This window comes from Siphateles boraxobius, unplaced genomic scaffold (genome assembly GCF_051911475.1).
Source record: "Siphateles boraxobius isolate OS27281-9 unplaced genomic scaffold, OSU_SipBor_1 8, whole genome shotgun sequence".
NCBI lineage: Eukaryota > Metazoa > Chordata > Actinopteri > Cypriniformes > Leuciscidae > Siphateles > Siphateles boraxobius.
In genome coordinates, this window is record NW_027509208.1 from 41342800 (window position 1) to 41353911 (window position 11112).

Here is an 11112-nt window from a genome sequence, read left to right on the forward strand (position 1 = left end):
AGGATTTGGGTAGAAAAAATAAACCAAGTCTCCTAAAAGATAGATTTGATTCTGAACTGTTGAAATGAGTCGTCAGTAACTCCAGTCTTACAAACCTACGTGACAATGTAACAAATTTGCATAATGCCAGTCAAAAGGATGAGACTCGAATTGATACGGTAAAACCGACTCCATCGTTACTGTTCGTATCACTGTGTACCAAACACTGAGAAAAAGCTGAAATTCAGATATGCTAATGAGCGTTTAGTTTCTGACATGCGCTAAAAGCAGTCGACCAATCACAACAGACTGGGCCGTTTGACCAATCAGAGCAGAGCAGCTCTCGGAGAGGCGGGGCTTAAAGACAGATTCTTCGAATAAATTGTATTGAGAAATGAGGTGTATGAATGTATATAATGAGAAAATTAAAATGTTTTTGACCTTGTAAATCTTTTATTGGAGACTTCAAAATAATTAGGAACCTTTAAAATAGCATGATGGGGCGATTTAATGGTTTGAAAGAGTATCCATCATGTGTCCGAGCCTAGGATGACCTGGATGTGGTCACATCCTTATTTGCTCACGCTGAATGTGATTTAGTTTACTTGGTTAATGAATTAAGTAATCAAAGAGCAGTTTAGCGTGTGCATTGTGGGGGAATTTCCCTTCAGTATGACTGTGAGCAGTTTAGCGTGTGCATTGTGGGGGAATTTCCCTTCAGTATGACTGTGGCGCTGAAACACGAAACCCTCGGCTCTGCTCACCCGCCACGCGTTTTATTACAGCTCATTAAGACTGTGAATAACTCACTACCGCAAATCCATTAGCAAAGAGTGCTAACCCTTAAAAGACTTCACACACACACACACACACACACACACACACACACACACACACACACACACACACACACACACACACACACACACACACACACACACACTATTCCCTCGGTTTATCTTGCTCTTTAACAAGTTCAGTTAGTTAACAACTAATTATACAGGGCCGATTGAAGGGTAAACGTAAACATGTCCAGGTCACATTTCACCCAGAAATCAAAAGAAAAACAAATGGAGAATTACAATTAGGTTTCAGATTTCCTGATCATTTACTCTCCCCCATGTCATTCAAGATGTTGATGTCTTTCTTTCTTCAGTCGGAAAGAAATGAAGATTTTTGAGGAAAACATTGCAGGATTTTTCTCCTTATAGTGACTTTAATGGGGTCCAACAGTTTAAACGTCCGAGTTTCAGTGCAGCTTCAAAGTCTCGACACGATCCCAGACGAGGATTAAGAGTCTTAATAAGACAAACCATCGCTCATTTTATTAAAAAAATTTACATTTATATACTTTTTGACCACAAATGCATTGAAAAAAACAATAAGTAAAATTTACTTAATTTTTCTTTGGCAAGTTTTTGCACGAATATTTTTTTAGATTATTTATTTTTATTGATGTTTTTCCAAACAGAGAGATTAATAAAAGTAAGACAATACAGTGTTTGTTTCGACATGTAGACCAATAAATACAGATGAAATTAAGCAGAGGTATTGCAATATTATAGAGGTATAAAATATTGAATATTTTTTAAGTAAATTTCACATATGGAATTAAGTAAACTCTACTTAACTAACTTAAATGAAAATAACAAAGAAAATAAGAAATTTTAACTTGGCTAGTAAAAGGTTGAGTAATATCTATTTAGTTCCTTTGCAATACATTTCACTCAAACAATATAACATTGAATTAAACCACACTTTTAAAGTATATGCTTTACTAAGAAACATCGAAGTAATTAATACAATAGATTTTGTGTGAGACACCGTTTCTATATTTCAGAAATCATGTGAACGCAGAGACCTCGAGACTTGGTAGATAATACACAATGACTGTAACATTTGATGGGTCGTTTTTGCATTTGAATGTGTCATTTTGAGTAGAAAATTTACTCCAAATGTCACAAAATGGAAAGTTACTTATCCTTAAAACAAAAGCAATGATAAACAGTGTAAATACAGCTGGAAAAAGGTGAAAAATCAACCTCATTATTAATTCAAGACCCGGTGTCACGGCTGTGCACGGAGATGAACCCAAACGCAGACGGTGTACAATGAACTCAGGGTTTATTGGGACAAAACAGGAAAACAAAACCCACGAGGGGGCAAAACAGACGAAACAAGGGATATAAGACTGACAAGACTAGATAATGACTGAACAAGAAACAAACAACACTTTGTATAATACTAACAATGACTACTAACAACAACTTTCAATGACAAGACTTTCCACAGAATACTCACAGGTAACATTTGGCAATGAACCGACACAAGACAGCAAACACAAGGTGATTAAATAAGGAGACTAATCAAGACATAACAGGTGACACGGGTAAAGCAATAATGACTGAATCAGGATAACAAGGGGGCGGGTTTAAGAGACGAGACAACACAAGCACATGACCAAAACACAAGGCCATGTGCTTGCACACAGAACATGGGTCTGTCATGATCCTGCCGCAATACTAAGAGAATCACGGACATGATGGCAGAATCATGACAGAACCCCCTCCTTAAGGAGCGGCTTCCAGACGCTCCCCAAGGAGACATCAAACACGGGACAAGACTGACTGAGACATAGACACGACCCAACAAAACATGACAAATAATAACAAGGGCATACAAGAGTAAACAATGACAGGATTGGGGTGGAACATCAAAAATAATAAACAAGGAAGGGGAGGCGGAGGGACAACAAAGTCTTTGAGCGAGGGTCCAGGGTGGGTAGGCGGGACAGTGATCTTGGGACTACGGGGTGTGGGCTTAGGACGGGGGGTCCGAACGGACTTGGGTGGAGTGGTGTGGGTAGAGGGAGAAACGGTCCTGGGTTGAGCCATGACGGGGGAAACAAACGGGAGTCCGGGGGCAGTGGAGACAGCAGCAGCGGGAGACGAAACGGAGACACGGGAACTGACAGGGGAAGAGGAAGCAGGAACGGGAACAGTATTACTTGAAGAGTCAAGGCTTCCCCAAGAAGAGGTGAGACTCATCACCTCCGACTCTGGAGAGGCGTCGACTGTAGCGCTCTCGGCGACTGGCGTGGTTGCTGCGCTCTCGGCGACAGGCGTGGGTGCTGCGCTCTCGGCGACAGGCGTGGGTGCAGCGCTCTCGGCGACAGGCTCGGGTGCAGCGCTCTCGGCGACAGGCTCGGGTGCAGCGCTCTCGGCGACAGGCTCGGGTGCAGCGCTCTCGGCGACAGGCTCGGGTGCAGCGCTCTCGGCGACAGGCTCGGGTGCAGCGCTCTCGGCGACAGGCTCGGGTGCAGCGCTCTCGGCGACAGGCTCGGGTGCAGCGCTCTCGGCGACAGGCTCGGGTGCAGCGCTCTCGGCGACAGGCTCGGGTGCAGCGCTCTCGGCGACAGGCTCGGGTGCAGCGCTCTCGGCGACAGGCTCGGGTGCAGCGCTCTCGACGACAGGCTCGGGTGCAGCGCTCTCGGCGGCGGGTTCGGGTGCCGCGCTCTCGGCGGCGGATACTGGGACTGAGGGCGAGACAGGACGGACAGGGACATCAAGGATCTTGATGAGACATGACAAGTATTCTGACAGGGTCTTTGCAGCAAGGAAGATGGGCATCTCCTGACGAGCCGAAACTGCTCGCAGAACCTCCTTAGCGGCTAGATCGGCCGCAACTCTCTCAGCGGGCTCTAGGACGGCGCTAGCTGAGGCGGGGTCATGGACGGCGCTTGCAGTAGCGGGCTCTGGAACAGTGCTTGCAGTAGCGGGCTCTGGAACAGCGCTTGCAGTAGCGGGCTCTGGAACAGCGCTTGCAGACACTGGGGACGAAAACAGACCAGAGGCTCCCCTCCTCCTCTTCTTCTTCTTCGGTCGGGGAGCAGACGCAATAGCTGGACTCATGGCTGGTTGGGGAAGCTCGACAGGGACCACAACTAGCCCAGGAAGGGCAGCCTCAGACTGCGCTGCCTCTGTAGCGGATGACTCCGAAGCGGACTCCCACGAGGCGTGTCTTCCCCGTTTGCTGCAGAGACTGGTGGGCGGAGATGATGCCTCAGGGACTGAAGCGGCATGGGCCTGGTCCCCAAGGGTGACCACAGCCAAAACACGACCCTCCGAGATCACGGGCAGCTGGGCGGATGGTGAGCTTGTGGGTGTCTGTGACTCTCTCCGAGATAAACGATCCACCATCTCCATGAACGGACGGGTCACCAACTCCTCCCATTCGGCCAGGGGTGGAGGGGAGTTGAGACCAGCGACGAGGTAGCGGTTTAGGAGGATCTCCGGCAGGAAGAACCTCCTCTCGTTCGCGACCCGGGCATACTCCCTTACCGATAGCTGTCCCTGAGCGGGAATCGGGAGTTTGCCCCTCTTAGCGTCAGCGATGGCCTGGTACCACCAACCTTTAGGGTCCGTCTGGCACTTGACGGGCGAGGACATACTGTCCGCTGGGTTCGATGTGGGTCGGTTCATTCTGTCACGGCTGTGCACGGAGATGAACCCAAACGCAGACGGTGTACAATGAACTCAGGGTTTATTGGGACAAAACAGGAAAACAAAACCCACGAGGGGGCAAAACAGACGAAACAAGGGATATAAGACTGACAAGACTAGATAATGACTGAACAAGAAACAAACAACACTTTGTATAATACTAACAATGACTACTAACAACAACTTTCAATGACAAGACTTTCCACAGAATACTCACAGGTAACATTTGGCAATGAACCGACACAAGACAGCAAACACAAGGTGATTAAATAAGGAGACTAATCAAGACATAACAGGTGACACGGGTAAAGCAATAATGACTGAATCAGGATAACAAGGGGGCGGGTTTAAGAGACGAGACAACACAAGCACATGACCAAAACACAAGGCCATGTGCTTGCACACAGAACATGGGTCTGTCATGATCCTGCCGCAATACTAAGAGAATCACGGACATGATGGCAGAATCATGACACCCGGTGCATGATGGGAACACCAGTATCGGAAAAGTAGAGTATTTTTACTTGATTTTATAACGTTTACGCTTTCATTTATACACGATTGAATTGAGTACAAATATTTGTTTTAATTCTTGCCTGAACTAACTTTTTCATGTAAATGTACTTCACCACAAAATCATTTTTATCAGTGTGCTTGTCTCGCAGCAGCTCCACGACCTCACGCCTGATGTAATCACGTTGGAAAGGTCAAGCTTGATGTAGGCGTAAGTACCGATAGTGTTTACAAGTGTGGAGAAGGAGGTTTTTCCAACTTCAAAATCATCCGACATCATTGTTTTACCTTTTTTGTTCCTGTTGTAAAGGCCGTTTGACTTAGTCTGTCGGTACTTTCTCCTAAGTCAAGCGATAGCATTTGTGGTTAAAAAGTATATAAATGTTTATTATTTGTCTAGATAAGACTCCTAATCCTCGGCTGGGATCGTGTCGAGACTTTGAAGCTGCACTGAAACTCATATTTGGACCTTTAAACTGTTGAACATTGAAGTCACTATATGGAGAAAATACAATCCTGGAAATCTTAATCTCATTCGACTGAAGAACTTTAATTGTGGAGTGAACTAGTGCTTTAATTCGCTGTCAATATTTAACATTAACTAACATGAAGTCTTTTTTCCATTCCACTGCGCTAATTTTTAATTGTTTTTCAATGTAAACACGCGCTAGACGGATGTCTTTAACTGTCTCGCATCTCATGCATGAAACGCCATCTTAAAAACGCTGTGCTCCAGTTAAATATTCAACTTTTAAAACGCGTCTCTAGACCTTTTGTTGTTGTTGCACTGAGTGAACCGGCCCTAACAGTGAAAAACCCTTCTAAAGCATTTATTAATCTTTTATCAGCTTTCAACAATTATTATTTAACATTACATTATTTAAATCAAAAGTTATATCTGTTAATATTATTTAATTAACCTGAGCCGACATTAACAATCAATGAACAGCTGTATTTTTATTAACTAACTATAGCAATTATTAACAGATTAATAAACACCGTAACAAATGTATTGCTCATTGTTAGTTAATATCAACTAATGCATTAACTTAAGTTAACTAATGAAACCTTACTGTAAAGTGTTACCTTTTTTAATTATTTTAATTATAATATTTATATTTTAATTATTTTTTCATTATAATTATTTATATTTTAGTTCCTTTTTTTTTTTACATTCTCCATTACAGTAATTCGAATGAGGGCATGCTTAAATGTCAATAAATTCAAAAATTATACTTTATGCAATTTATTATTACAAATAATTATTTCCTTTATTCTTCTTATTTTGTATTATTTATATTTATTATTCATTTATTATAGGCCTTTTATAGTTATTTTTAATCACTTTTATGTAAAGCACTTTGAATGGCCATTATGTATGAAAAGTGCTGTGTAAATAAGCTCGCCTTGCCTTCATTTTTTGAAATATGGTCTGATTATGTTCTTTACAGGTTTTCCGTGGGTTTCCGTTGATGTGCTGCGCTCTCTGTGTGTTGGGACGATGATCCACCGGCAGTTTTCCTGCAGTATTAAACGGTCTGGTGTGAAAAAGCTCAGGTGGTTCAGGAAACCATCGCTGTATGTTTGCAGCTCTCTCTCTCTCTCTCTCTCTCTCTCTCTCTCTCTCTCTCTCTCTCTCTCTCTCTCTCTCTCTCTCTCCTCTCTCTCTCTCTCTCTTCTCTGATCTCTCTCTCTCTCTCTCTCTCTCTCTCTCTCTCTCTCTCTCTCTCTCTCTCTCTCTCTCTCTCTCTCTCTCTCTCTCTCTCTCTCTCTCTCTGATCTCTCTCTCTCTCTCTCTCTCTCTCTCTCTCTCTCTCTGATCTCTCTCTCAATTCAATTCAATTCAATTCAATTGAGCTTTTATTGGCATGACTGTGTAAAGTAGCACAATATTGCCAAAGCATAGTCATAAACATATAATGTAGATACATAAAAGTGAACAATAAAAACAAAAAAACAAACAAAAAAAACATTTCAATATTATGCATAAATAATATTTATTTATGCTCTCTCTCTCTCTCTCTCTGATCTCTCTCTCTCTCTCTCTCTCTCTCTCTGATCTCTCTCTGATCTCTCTCTGTCTCTCTCTCTGATCTCTCTCTCTCTCTCTCTGATCTCTCTCTCTCTCTCTCTCTCTCTCTCTCTCTCTCTCTCTCTCTCTCTCTCTCTCTCTGATCTCTCTCTCTCTCTCTCTCTCTCTCTCTCTGATCTCTCTCTGATCTCTCTCTGTCTCTCTCTCTGATCTCTCTCTCTCCTCTCTCTGATCTCTCTCTCTCTCTCTCTCTCTCTCTCTCTCCTCTCTCTCTCTGATCCTCTCTCTCTCTCTCTCTCTCTCTCTCTGATCTCTCTCTGATCTCTCTCTGTCTCTCTCTCTGTCTCTCTCTCTCTCTCTCTTCGTCTCTCTCCTCTCTCTCTCTCTCTCTCTCTCCTCTCTCTCTCTCTCCTCTCTCTCTCTCTCTGATCTCTCTCTGATCTCTCTCTCTCTCTCTCTCTCTGATCTCTCCTCTCTCTGATCTCTCTCCTCTCTCTCTCTCTCTCTCTGATCTCTCTCTCTCTCTCTCTCTGATCTCTCTCTCTCTCTCTCTCTCTCCCTCTCTCTCTGATCTCTCTGATCTCTCTGATCTTCTCTCTCTGTGATCTCTCTCTCTCTCTCTCTCTCTCTCTCTCTCTCTCTCTCTCTCTCTCTCTGATCTCTCTGATCTCTCTCCTCTCTCTCTGATCTCTGATCTCTCTCTCTCTCTCTCTCTCTCTCTCTCTCTCTCTCCCTCTCTCTCTCTCTCTCTCTCACTCTCTCTCTCTCTCTCTCCCTCTCTCTCTCTCTCTCTCTCTGATCTCTCTCTCTCTCTCTCTCTCTCTCTCTCTCTCTCTGTCTCTCTCTCTCTCTCTCTCTCTCTCTCTCTCTGATCTCTCTCTCTCTCTCTCTCTCTCTGTCTCTCTCTCTCTCTCTCTCTCTCTCTCTCTCTCTCTCTCTCTCTCTGATCTCTCTCTCTCTCTCTCTCTCTCTCTCTCTCTCTCTCTCTCTCTCTCTCTCTCTCTCTCTCTGATCTCTCTCTCTCTCTCTCTGATCTCTCTCTCTCTCTCTCTCTCTCTCTCTCTCTCTCTCTCTCTCTCTCTCTCTGATCTCTCTCTCTCTCTCTCTGATCTCTCTCTCTCTCTCTCTCTCTCTCTCTCTCTCTCTCTCTCTCTCTCTCTCTGATCTCTCTCTCTCTCTCTCTCTCTCTCTCTTTTCCCTCCTCTTGTGCTTGTCTGGTGAGTGTGTTAACATCATGGAGACTCTGGCCGTCACACACCGTTATTTCCATGCTGGACCAGAAATCTGATCCTTTTTGTTACTGGAAAAGTGACCCTCATCATTTCTGCTAGACTTTTAACATGTTTAAGGAAAACGAGGATTTTGGGTGGGTGCGTGAAAAACTCTTATTCGCTCCGTTACTTTTTATTATTTGGCCTAAAACAAATGGTGGCATTGAAATATAATTTTGTTTAGGGGTTGGAAATAGGCGGCACATATTTCTAATTTAACATATTGTTTAACCAAACATGTTAAATTAGAATTTATATTTCAATATTTTTAATTAAAATTTAAATATTATGGCAAGAAATAGATTTTTTAATCATTTCATGTGACATGACACACATATTTCTAATTTAACATTTTTTAGCATGTATAAGTTAATATATATAAAACAGTTTTATTTAAAATCTAAATATTAATTATTGCAATTTTTATCCTTAACTATATGAACAACCATTAAGTAATCTACAGCAAAGGCACAAATTTCAAATTTAAGTAGCATGTATTATCTAATATTTTATAATTTTTAATTAAAATGTTAATTATTGCAAAAATGACATTTTTGTATGTATGTAAAATTAAAAATATAAATTTAAAATAATTAAAATAACTTTAAATTTAATTAAGCAAGTAATCTTGAGGCACATATTTCTGATCTAATATTTTTATTAGCAATATTAACTCAAATCTAAATATTAATCACTGATTTAAAAAAAATCTGATCTAAAGCTTTAACTGCTTTAAGTAACGACATTGATTTAAGTTTCATGATCTTACAGTCCTCATTTGGAAGAACTGTTTTGACATGGCAGAAAACAGCACAGAAGTGAGTGAGACGTTAAAGAATTAACTCTCTCGCTGATTAAGTAGTTGAGTTATTTAAAGTATTTGAGTAATTGAGACCGATAAGCATTATAAGATGTCGTTCACAGCTCCAGTTAATAGTGCGCAGCTGCAGTGTGTTTGCAGGACCAGTATAAGAGCAGCTCTGACAGAGATCTCTCTAGCGGCCCACGAGGGAACCCACGAGTGTCAAACAAACTCTATATGATTCTGCTTTAAAAGCATTATATTCTCCTGAAAACTTCCCTCCTATGGAAAGCTGACCTAATCAGTCCCTGCTGTCATATACAGTAAAATACTGACACAGGAAGATTATGTGGTAATGAATTATCTAAGAATATCGTGTGTGTGTGTGTGTGTGTGTGTGTGTGTGTGTGTGTCTAACACATTTTGGTTTTGGATCAACTATTAAAAAAATAATTAAGTGAGATTCATCTTTCTTTTTACACAAGCAACATACACATCTCTGCTACAAATGAACACAAAGTTTTTTTCTAGGACCTAACATTTTCGTACAGTTGCACTGAAAGTGACAGAAGTCTAAATGTTATAACTTACCCCATATGCTGGGTTAATTGTAACAGACAGAGGGGTTAGTTGTAACACACATCATTCAGTACTATTGTATCTGTATAGTTTGACATTGTTTGTGCATCTGTATAGATAGATATCCATACATCCATCCCTCATCCAATCATCATTCTGTTATGGATCAATATCATGGATAGAGATATAGGAAAGGGCTGCACAGTTTTGCAATAAATAAACAAATAAATAAAATCATCAAATATTGTAATTGCAATTGAATTACATTTGTGTGTGGCAGCTGCATGTGAAATTATTATTATTATTAATAATAACCGTTAAAATAATAAAAACGAGCTTAAAATAAACATTTTAATGGTTTATTGCATTAAAAACAGGATAAACAAGTGATCAATGCATAGTAAACTAAAAAAAAAATGTTTGTGAAAGTCCAACAAAGTTAAATATATAAATAAATACTCAAACCTGAAACGTTGTGTGGCTCCCGTTTTCATTTGATTATCATTGTGCACTTGGCGGCTTAGTTGTACACTGTGCTACAACTAACCCCGCTGTGTAAAACATATTTTAAGCCTAGCTAACAGTTGCTAGGAGTTGCTGACATGTTTCAAAACGGTGCTATGTTTTAGCCAACAAGACAGTGATTAATGTCAGATAAAGTTAGATTTGGTGACGTACACACCACACTCAGAAACCGAAAAAAACTATGATGAAAAAATGTAATTGCATGGTGTCAAAACACTCTTTGTCCAGTATCTTCACGAAATCTTATCAAAACTTTCCACAAATTCGCGGGAGAGCGTCTTCTGGCAGCAGGAGAAACAGAGCGGAAACACACCCCGCTTGATCCTGACTAACCATGTAAAAGGTCCGCGTTACATTTAACCCCGCGTTAGGTTGTGCCCCGCGCTCCCCTACACATATAATGTAAACCTGGAAATAAAAAGAAGATTATTTTAAAGTATTACAACAAATCAACTTTATGATATAAAATTATTAAGAATATTTCTAGATGCAGAAATTAGATTGATCATTGATCATTTGACTCCTTTTCACTTCTGTCTTTTTTTATGTGTTTCCTGCAGAATTTTGTATTTGCTATTTCGAAATAATGTAATGGAAATATTGTATTACTTCATGGTACCCATACTTTTACCAAATTGAACTCTAAATTAACTTTAAATTAATATTTCTACTAAGCATGTTGCCTTAAACTAATCAAAAGATCAATCAATTTGTTTAATGACATTTAAATACAAAATATTTCTAGTTCAAAGAAATGCTGTTCTTTTGAACTTTCTGATCATCAGAGAATCCTGAAAAATAAAATGTATCTCAGTTTCCACAAAAAGATGACTTTGATAATCAGAAAATTCATCATAAATGATTTCTGAAGGATCATGTGACACTGAAGACTGGAGTAATGATGCTGAA

General features: G+C 40.8%; 1 long non-coding RNA gene across 1 annotated transcript; it reads right to left on the bottom strand.

The window, feature by feature from the left end:
• Positions 1-2082: 2082 nt before the first annotated feature.
• LOC143729533 (uncharacterized) lies at positions 2083-4687 on the bottom strand. The gene is made up of 2 exons (XR_013200018.1): positions 4631-4687; positions 2083-2246 (listed from the first exon to the last, which is right to left on the bottom strand). It is a non-coding gene; the product is annotated as an uncharacterized LOC143729533 (long non-coding RNA).
• Between the last annotated feature and the right edge of the window lie 6425 nt (positions 4688-11112).